The following is an 11,346-nucleotide window of genomic DNA, read 5'->3' as shown; positions in this document are numbered from 1 at the left end:
CAGTAGCCTGCTTTACTGGTGCCTCGTTTCTGAATCAACATTGCTACTAAGGGTGCGTAATTGCTGTTCATTAGAACCGCGATAGGAACATCGAAATTTTAATAGCAGACTCGTTGTCATTTTCTACGAGACTCCAATGTTCTAAATAGCATTTTGTTTGACTTAAGAAGGCATTTACCTGTTTCGAGCGAATTAGTTTTTATTTTTCCTGAGTCGTGTGGGTGGAATAGTTTTTATGATCGTTCAAGTATGTAAAACTTATAAACATATGTCTTTGAATTGTTGCTGTGTAATGTCGCTGATTGCGCAGATATTATTAATGGCATCTATATCTGCCTGCCCACGAGAAACCGTATTTATATTATGTCATCGAAGCGGCAAATCCTATCAACAACAAAAAATACAGCGAACTATAAAATTCAGTTTTTGCGACACATTGTTCTGGCACAATATCTTTTTAAGTCCAAATAAGTATGGGCTTATACGACGGCATTCGTGGTAGATGCATCGGCAGTGTAGCTCTCTCTTCCTCACTAAACCCTGCAGCCGAAAGATGTTTTCGAAAAGGCCTGCACGCGGGAGCTTCGTCTCCCTCGCCCCAGACTGTATTCATTTCGATATCGCCTTTTACCAAAAAAAAAAAAAAAAAAAAAATCATATAATTCGTGGTGGTGCTATTGAAAAATTCGAGTCATCGCGACTACTGAGGCAATCCTCAGAAATGCGCGGCGGAATTTATCACCCTTCCCCATGAAAAATCAGCCTACAGTCGGGATCCACAGGAGAACTCCCGGGCAACCGCCATCGCGCGTTCCAGCAAGACAACATGTTTTACGTGTTTCCGAAGTCCTGCGAACCCTAGGAAGAACAGCTGTATTTACACGTCGCTGCGAAGAGTTGTAATCACTTGTTTCGGTCACTTTGTTTTGATAGATAAAGGCCTTACGTCGGCCGCGTTATTCTTTGTGTGGGGCAGACGAACCGGTGATGGCGGTTGCTCCGTCGAGTCTGCGGGGCCCCTCTGTGTGTGCGCGCGCGGCGCTCGGCGCGGCGGCCCCGGATTGCGCATAACGGTCGTTGGGCCCGGTCCGCGTGGCGAGCGCGCCGAGCGGGGTATGATGAAGCCTGGCCGAGCCGCGGTGCTCGCAATGTGTACGTAGAGTGGCGCCGGGCGCGAGTGACGGGAAACCGGCAAAGTGCAGTGTCCGCGTGTGCGGAAAACTAATCTTCACGTTGTGGTTCACTTGTACTACTTTTCACGTACCTAGTAGTTGGATTAAGCTCGGTGTGTAAATGGAGCCACATGTGTTTCGCAAACGGAGGTTGGTGCACAACTGATCGCTTTGCTGCTACCCGTAGATTCTTTTTTTTTTATATTTGTGCCTAGCACAAGTAGATGCTTCATCTGTTGAGAAAGCTCACTGAATAAGTCTGTAAATGTACTTGTGTTTCAGGTGTTGTGTTGTGTGTTCGTTTATGTAAACACGCGGTTGTTTGTATGGTGTATTGTCTCTGCTGTTGTTTATTTCGCGATACGGCTACGTGCCGTCGGCAGCTGTTTGCACACCAGACAGGCTTTTGTTTACAGAGGAGCCGTTGAGGAAGGATTTTGACAGGATTTCGGCGGTGATCTCTTCGTCACTCAGTGGATTCTGTAGTGTTCGACAGCTTAGTGAATATTTTGTTTTTACAAGAAAATTTGTGAGTGTGGTACACTGAAGGAGGAGGAGAAGGAAAAATTGTGCCACAGCCTTCGACGGAAAGTCACGAGAAAGAAGATAGGAGGAATGGAATGCTAGAGGACTACTAGCCCTTTGTCATCGATCACGCAGCGGTGGAGTCGGGAACACAAGGCAGATTTCCACCGACCACGTATTTGCGAGAGCTGCACAGGGTACGTTCACGTCTGTATCATTGTTTCAGCGACTGCATGTTTATAGCCCTCCCGCTCGCCTTCGATCCGGGAAACGGGGAAGCCATTTTGTTTGTTGCGTTCCGGGCGGCTCTCTTCACTGTCTCTGTCCCTGTGAATTAAAAGGCTCGACTGTGCACCTCTTCCTTCTTGCTGTTAGACTAACTCGTGTGTGAACATTACAAACTTTAGTGTGAAGTTTGTGCCCTAACGTAGCATTGGTTTACGCGTGTGTGTGTGTGTGTGTGTGTGTGTGTGTGTGTGTGTGTGTATGAGAGAGAGAGAGATGGATGAATGGAGTGGGGAGCAAGAAAGAGAGCGAGAGTATTGAGAATGCACGTGTCATTGGATAAGCGCATTACCGTAAATAGCAATGTCGTTTCCGAGAGTCTCCATTAATATTTGTTGTCACGTTCCATACTTGCAGCGTCTTCCGTAATAACACTGACTAACGTGGAAATACCCTGGCATGTGTACTGAGTGTAGCTAATAAACTTCATTACCTGCACACCCATTAGTAATGATAGTTTCTTAGATTCTCATCTGACGTCACACTTGTTTATCATTCGCATACAGAAATCCAATCTACTACCAATGTTATTCCTCTTTGTTTTGTTTACGTTATTTCCACAAAATACCATATAAGTTATTGTTGATAATGCTATTTATAGCAATTGAATCTCTTCGTACAGACCGCCCTTTGTATAAATTGCCATCTCTGTAGCCGAACACACACACAAAACGATGGTGTTATTGGAAAGTGTGGCATTCCTGTGCTACCTTTTATTTCTGAAATTACTGTGAATGCGTATGTGGCTCTTGTCAACAAAATGTTTTCTCTAGGAATGAGAAGTAGAGGTTGCAGTCACATAAAAAAAGGTATCAGTTTAAATTTTAAGAAGGTATCGTACTAACAGACTGGTAGATCATTCAACTTGTGCAAATATCGTCATTAGTACAAGTGCTCCCGTGACCATCTAAGTATGATGAAAAGCCGGTAGGTGAAAGCTACATAAACCGATTACTTCGCTTCCTGGCTTTGGGTATGAACCATTAGAGAATTTTTTTAAAATGACTTGCCTGCTAACGTTTGGACGTAGATCACTAGCCGTGTTGTAGAATGGCTTTTTACGAGTACACACCATGACAGTGAAGTCTACCCCCTTCATTGACATTCACTTCATAATTTCAACATGTTTTATGCAACTTGGCCATGGCGACGGGTTCTATCGCCTGTTAAGTCCCACTAAAACAAAACAAAAAAAAAACAAAAACCGTTAAGATGGAGGGTTGACATTTGAAGGCCAAATGAGGTGACAGCATAATTCGTTCATTGGACATTCCGTTTGCTTATGTACCTGTTATCTCCGTGGCGAGCTTTGGAAAGGATAGGTCTGTACACCTTCCCCACAATTGAGACAGCACCTCTAACCATACGATATCCAATCAACTTGAGTCACTTACATAGAAATTACCGTGTATGTAGAAAATGTACGTAGACGTAGTACCCAGCTAATGAGAAGGACTGCAATGCTTAACATAGTGCATTTGGTCCGTTATGTTGTGTAAACTCCTCGTTCTCATTCAGTTGCTGTTCTTCTACTTGAAACTTACAGACTGTGTATGGGAGAAAGAACGCCCACAGTTCTTGTCAGAAGTGTAACAGTAGATACATATGTAGAGTACAAATGATAGAATGTATTTGGTTCGAATGACCATGACCTGAAAGCGCGAGGGTAAGACAATAGGCGACTGTTCGGTCACCCACAATTGTTTCCCAGGGTTTTCCTAAATCAAGAAGGCAAATCTCTAGATGATTCTGACAACGAAACCATGGCTAATTTTCGCCACCATCTCAGTCCTAATAGTTTAGTGCTTTGTTGCTGTTGGCCTCTGTCAGTGGGATGTTAAACTTACATTCCTCATAGCGTCTACGGTCACCCACCGGGATGGTTTCGTGTTGTCACTAGAATGGTCAATCCTTATAGTATTGATCAGGCTGTGCAAGGCGTTGGTTGATTAGTCAGAGCAATGAGGAAATACTTGATGTAATTCTTAGAAAACAGTACTGGACACCATTTGAAAGGGGTCTCATTGCTCTACACGTGGCAGAATAATTGAATGATGCGATTAGCAGCGATACCGACGTTACTATTGCCGGTGTCTGACCCGAGGACACCCAAACATGGAGAGAGGTTTCAAGCGACCACATCCTGTCCACGAACGATGGCGGTTTGCGCAGGTCGAGAAACGGACCGTATGGTTAAGGGTCACCCTACAGAACCCAGAGGTTCGAGGTTGATCTCTGGTAGTCGCAATGACTCACCGACTGCAGTACGTTAGCTGTATAAAAAGAATAAAGTTGGATCTTGACTTACTTTAATCTTTGAGACAAAGACATCCCCTGCCTTCTCTCTCGCTCTTTTTCACTTTTGAAACTGGCTGGGTCATCCAGTTATCGGGTCACAGTCAAGGCAAGTCTCATCTACAAGTAAAGCATCTCTTTCTAAAACACTTCGATGCTTCAACGAAGCATCAGGTTGATGTATGTTTACACGTGTTTTGGATCTGCAGATGGCAAGGTGGGATGGTAGTTGACAGTAATCCCATCCGTTCATACTCCACAAGTGACTGAATTGTTTAGAAGTTATTGGCTCCAGCAGGTCCACAGTTATTCCACAATACGTCTGCCTGACGTAACACCTTTAACCAAGCACAATGCTCAACATATCAACGTCGCCTTGCAGCCATGTGCAAACCAGTTTACACTAGACAAACTGGCAGCCCCTCTTTAAGACATTCTCGAGACACGTCGAAACATGTACAAGTGCTTCAAGTGTTGCCTGTCTTGTTGGCTTAGGTCAAGCAACTTATCTGTACTGCTAACATCATTGTCGTCATTGTCAAATAAAGTAATGCTGTGTTGCCCCCAAATGTTGGTTTGAACACCATGGTGCTTTACTGGGCATGCTACTGAAAACTGGTGTGACATAACCTCCTTCTTATCTTTGGAATATGAACTGCAGTGCAGTTTGCTATTTTTAACATTGACAGATCATTTCCAGTGGCCAAAGAAACGTTGGTAGAAAAAAGTCTTGAGACCAACAAAGGATCGAACCACATACTTGTATATATAGTATTGTTCTTGACCAATGAGCCAATTACTCACGAAAGTCTCCTGGGGTCCACAATCATTTCATGATCACGGGTAAACGGAACGTCCGATTCCACCCGTCTGCTTTGACCAATGACGTCATCAATATGGCGGAAATGACCATTCACAACAACTCCCATATTGCGACTATGACGTCATTACATAAACATGAAAACAAACACAAAAATAGATCGAAAAACCATCAAACACATATGCCTCCAAAAATATAATGAAACTACCGGGACAAGTGAGGGAAATTGGGGGTTTTTGGGTGGGGACAAACTAAAAATAAACACACGCCACTAAATAAAGTGACTGCGACCTTCCCAAAATTAACTAAAAACAATATCCACTGGAATCGAACACTTCCCTTAACCTATATACGTCAACAGAAACAACCGATATCAAATCATAAAACCCAAAACTACAACCACGTCCACAGTGATCACTACCTCAAAAAACACAACAAACCAACAAAATTGGAAACCTATATAGGTCAACAGCAACTATCGATACCACATTATAAATCTCAAAACTTTCACCAGCACCACACTTAATACGAACATAAAAACACCTAGAAAATCAAAATTAGAATCGAACACATCCCTTGACCTGTTATCCTTACGACATCTCCGCATATAACCGTCCCTGGTCCGAGACGCCGGAACTTAAGTAAGCCTCATTTCTTCACGACACACTAAACACTTCACGACTGCATCCAAAAATCCGAATAGTTGAAGATATTTTATTAGAGACAACGCACTGTCCCCCATCATCACCGAAAACTATTGTCAGTCATATCCATACCTACCAAAAACATAAACAATTTACCAAAATTCACACGCGACGAACAGAAAAAAACTACAATAACGCCGACATACCAAAACCAAAATCGTTAACTCACTGAAAAACATTCCGATGAAAGCACAGTCACTGCCGATACCACACACGTGCAATGCTACCACGCAAATGAACCCCATACGCCACATAACACGCTACCCATAAACACACCAACAGAGAGAACCACCGACCACAGCAATACGCCACCTATTAACACGACACACACGCAGACTAAACCGAAAACATCACCTAACACACAACACATAAACACACCACTAGAGAGCACCACCGATCATATCAAAACGACACCTACAAACACACAACTCTGACAAACTAAATTCCGCGCTACGTCACGGGTCAAAGCCGACGGGTGGAATCGGACGCTTCCGTTGAAGTTTAACCTAGCCTATCACACAGTGTAAACGGAGTGCAGTCGGGTCCTGTTCAAGGAATATTAGCTACCAACATGATTGCTATGATACACATTTTCACAGAGTGTTGTTACAAATGAGTAAGTAGTCCGCAGATCTTCTTCTTCACTGTTTCCTGGATATTGTTAACGAGCCTCTTCCACTTCCTCCTCCTGTCCTAGTATAACCTGTCGCAGTGGTCGTCATACTTTGTCATTCTTCTGGCCGCGAGGTCATTCTTGATCATGTTCTTCCAATGGGTTCTGAGTCTTCTTACAACACGGTTTCAATCCACCTCTCTTTCCAAATTCATTCGGGCTGTTCTTGCAGACATCAACCTCATTATATGCCCATACCACCGTAGTCTGGATTTGCTGATTCGGTGTAAAAGGGTCACTTAATTCAGATTTCTTCCACATCTCTTCAAAAAAATGGTTCAAATGGCTCTGAGCACTATGGGACTTAACATCTATGGTCATCAGTCCCCTAGAACTTAGAACTACTTAAACCTAACTAACCTAAGGACAGCACACAACACCCAGCCATCACGCACATCTCTTCGTTGCTGAACTTATCCATCAGGAGCTTCTGTTGCCTGGAGTCTCTATGTTTCTCTCTTTTTGAGGGTGCATGCTTCGATACCATAGGTCAATATTGGTTTGAAGTAGTTGTTAAACATCACTTATTTTGCTTATTATGGAATCATATTGTCCCAGAAAAGGGTTCTAACTTGTTGGTAGGATCTTTTTGCACTCTGTTGGTAATATTCTTTCCAATCAAATTATCCCTGAAGATGATACTTCCAAGGTACAGAAAACTGCCCACACTGCTAACTAGTGGCCTCCTAGTTACACATTTACAGGATGCCCAACTCTCTAGAGAGCCATCGCCTCTGACGTGGTCTCTCAAATGTGGAGGTCATGTTCCTGGAACTGCGGTTTACACACGTTTAGTCTTGTCTGAACTTCCTCTTCTGTTTGACCCCGAACCACGACATCACCAGCGAAGGCAACTGCATTAAATTCACCAAATCATTCCTGGTGTTCTGGAATTTATCATCCATAACATTGATGTTCAGTAGTGAGGACAGTGTGCTGCCATACTGAACTCCACTCTTGGTCTGAAATCTTGAAAATGGTCCCTCTCCAAATTGTATGCAGCTAGTGCAGGACTTAAAGGATTTGTACAGCATCTGGATTTTCCTTACCGGTCCTTTACGTCCATTTCTTTTCCCCAGGCACTCCTAAATGTCTCTTGCAACATGATCATATGCCCTTTTTACGTTTAGGAATACAATTAACAAGTTCTTGCCCTTGTCCAAGTATTATTCCATCAGTATTATGGTACCGAAAGTTAGGTGACATTGTAATTCTGTCAGAGATTGGAAAGTATTTTTAAGGACACATGAGCAGAATGGATGATATCTTGAAAAGAGATTGTAAGGTGAATATCAACAAGAGTAAAACAGAGGCAATAGAGTTTAATCAAATTAAATTAAGCAATGCTGAGGAAATTAGATTAAGGTAGTTAGAACTAAAAGCAGTAGACATGTTTGCTATTTGGGCAGCTAAACAACAGGTGATGGCCTTAGTGGAGAGGATATAAAATGCAGATGGGAAAGCTGTAAATTTTGCTGTCTATACCCATTTTCGTTGGGTCCTTCCAGGACCAGGACAGTGAGCATCACTTATGATACTGGCAGAGTGTTGAAAATTTTGGCAGCTATAGTTGACATAATTCCCATATCCCCAAAATTAGACAAGGATGGAAAAAAGTACAATGCCAGTCACATCAATTTTTTTATTTAAGTTTAGTTGCTAACATTAAGTAGATGTTAATCTCCCTAAGTGCATTTAAATATAGTCTTTAAAAATTTTCCATGCCAAATTGTTGTTTATCTTTGAACAGGCCACTAAAAGCAACTAAAAGTAGGCAAACAACTTACTACTGAAAATCAATGGTTACAAGAGAGTGTCAATGAATTAGACCATTTTTTTTTTACATTTAGAGATTATTTGAAAACTTATTTGATCTTTTTCTCCATTACTGACAGATTAGGCATCTCTAAACATCAGTTATTTGATGGCGTGAATTAAAAGAAATGACAGTTTAGCAAGAAACTGTTTTACTTTTATCAATTCTTTTCAATCCCATTACATCTGTTGACACCTCTTGAACACTGCAAAGATAATTGAAAATGCATGCATTTCGTTTTCCTCCAGCAAATTTTGAAACAATGAAATCCAGTTCTTTTACATTCTTTCCACTGATACTTTCTAATATGATTTCATCAGAATCATCTTCATATAATATAATTCTGAGTCACTGTCCATTAATGGAATTACACTTTCATCTGAAGTTTTTGAATTACACACCACCAACTTCTTTCTCCTTTACTTTGCTAGTTTTTCTTCCCTCTTTTGTTGAATAATTTTCTTGTCTTTCCCCTACCTTCTTTCTTTCTTGTTTCTCCATTTCTAGTTACTTTTTCATTTCCTCCTTTTTCTGGAAGTAGTGTATCATTTGAGGAGATGTGACAACAGCTGGGATTTTTTCCTGTTTACTATATTTTAAGCAGTATGACTAGGCCAAAACAAAGTTTTTTTCAAAGGGTAATGGTACAAAACCAGCACTAATAGATGGTTTTATATCATTTTTTTCATAATTGTGTTTGTGGATTGTAAGGTTGTAGAAGTATCACTGACTGTGATGCATTTGCCAGTTCTTGAAGCTGAGAAAGTTGTTCTGGTGATCAAACCTGTGGCAACATCAGCAAGGTGTCCTGTGTTCCAGATGATGGTGCTGCCAAGATTGCTTGCTGAGGCATATGATATATACCTCACTGATTTACTTTCTTCCAAAGCTTGTAAAGGGGCAAATCTTCTGCACGACCTGCCCAGTGTTCCTTATTTTCCATGAAACTTGTCACTATGTCAGCTCCAATTTGATCTTCGAGCCAAGCTGCATACTGTGTCAACTTTGTCTCTGCAGTTGCGGTTGTTGTTGCCACTTGTGGCACGGCAACATATAATTCTGGAACTACAACTAGGTACGTCTGCTTTCCAGGGAAATAATCCATATTTAGGGTACCCTTTCTGAAGGAGATCAGGTGTTATACCATCTAGAACAGAACTGAGCACATGAGCAAAGTTTATTGAAGTGTCTGGTCCCCATGTGCCATTCTTGCGCTGTTTACTGCAAAGTTACTTTCATGATATGTAACACAGCAACATAAAACTGACTCAGTGGCAGTGACATGTGATGTAAGACCAGCCAGAAACAGAACAACTGGGAAGTCAGCAATGTTCTCATAGAAGTTTCCATGGTTCGTCCACCCACTTTATGAACAACAAGTGGCCCATTACTTTGGCACTGTTTGCCTATTTTAGCTAGTACTCTGGTGTACTTGAAAGAAAATGTTCTCAATGTAAACTAGGCTTGCTAGAGAATATGGATACCAAAATTAATTGTAAATATAGTCATTGGTGGAACAAATTACCCAACAGCACTTTCCGTAATAACTGTTGTGACGTTCTCCTTTTCATTATTTCCAGCCCCTTTGATTTACTGTCTTGCTTTCTCGTCCAGCCCTAAGCTTTCCAGTCTTTGGTTTGAGAAAGAACGAAGTTTAATCTCTACTGAAAATTCTGTGTGGGTCCTCAAACACTGAAAGCCCCCTCTCAAAACAACTATGATCCTCCTTAAACCAGTATTTAATATTTTTCAGTTTGTAGTTAAATTTTGGCGAATCCTTCGACTTCAGTTGTGCTATCTTAAATCCTTCCTACTATTTCCTTATGGAGAAAGGCTTTTTCTTTGAGCTTTTAATTCGTCAGCTAACTTTCTATCAGAATACAATAATATTTCTTTCGAAATTGGGAACCCTACTTTCCCCATCAGTATTACCCTTTCTGCAAGCAGATTTTCGTGATCCGTTGAAAGTTGTATAGAAACTCCCATTTTCATTTCTAATAGGTCCTGTCCCTTATGTTTGCCGTTCAAAGTTGCCTTTGGAATCCCAAATTGTTTTGAAGCAGAAAAATAGATTTCATGGTTCACTACATCAGTGGCCTATATCATAGATTCTTGTGAGTATTGGTTTTTCTTAGGACCCATGTTTCTGGTAAAGGACAGATAAAAATAACAATTACTACAAGTACTACGAGAAAATAAAAAATGTAAAATGATAACATAGCACTGCTAAATTCGACACTTGAGTACCTAAAGCTGACACCCTACGTCGATTATAGGTTCTAAGTGACACAGAGTAATACAGCTGATATCATTATGACCAGCATTAAAATTACTTTCAGGTACAGTCTAAAAGAGAAGTTGAAGCGAAATCAAAAGTTTAAACCCCTGTCATATCTGAGATTATGCTAATTTATAAGAACTAATAGTTGATATACATGTCTAACCTATAGTCCTATACTCTTTGAAAACAAAGTCAATAATACGGTCTTTTTAATAACACGAAAGAAGTATAATTCTTCTAAAACATACAGAAAAACATTGAAACACACTGAATGAAACTTACCGACTTACATGATTTCCTAAGGTTTGCTTCTTGCTTCTGGTGTAGTGCAGATCATAGTCACTCTGTAGCAATTGTGGACTTGTAGGGTGTCGCATTGCCCTGCTGGAATTGCCCAAGTCCGTCGGAATGCACAATGGGCATGAATGTATGCAAGTGATGGACAGGGTGCTCACGCGCGTGTCACCTGTTAGTGTATCTAGACGTATCAGGGATCCCATATCCCTCCAACCGCACACGCCCCACACCAAGACAGAGCCTCTACCAGCTTCAACAATCCCCTGCTGAAATGCAGAGTCCTTGGTTTCATGAGGTTGTCTCCATACCCGTACACGCCCATCCACTCGATACAGTTTGAAACGAGACTCGTCCCTGCAGGCAACATGTTTCCAGACATCAACAGTCCAATGTCGGTGTTCAAGGGCCCAGGCGAGGAGTAAAGCTTTGTGTCGCGCAGTCATCAAGGGTACATGAGTGGGCCTTCGGCTCCGAAAGC

The 11,346-nt window shown here is 41.6% G+C and overlaps 1 protein-coding gene across 1 annotated transcript in view; it reads left to right on the top strand.

Moving 5' to 3' along the window:
- Positions 1-1,087: 1,087 nt before the first annotated feature.
- The window catches only part of LOC126260621 (zinc finger protein 608-like), a 310,613-nt gene continuing 300,354 nt past the window's right edge, over positions 1,088-11,346 (top strand). The window contains exon 1 of the mRNA XM_049957959.1: positions 1,088-1,894. The gene's annotated coding sequence lies outside the window, so the exon portion shown is untranslated. The remainder of the gene's footprint in view (positions 1,895-11,346) is intronic.

Source organism: Schistocerca nitens, chromosome 5, assembly GCF_023898315.1.
Source record: "Schistocerca nitens isolate TAMUIC-IGC-003100 chromosome 5, iqSchNite1.1, whole genome shotgun sequence".
Classification (NCBI taxonomy): Eukaryota; Metazoa; Arthropoda; class Insecta; order Orthoptera; family Acrididae; genus Schistocerca; species Schistocerca nitens.
Note: the sequence above shows the minus strand (reverse complement) of the source record. Positions and strands in the feature narration are given on the sequence as shown.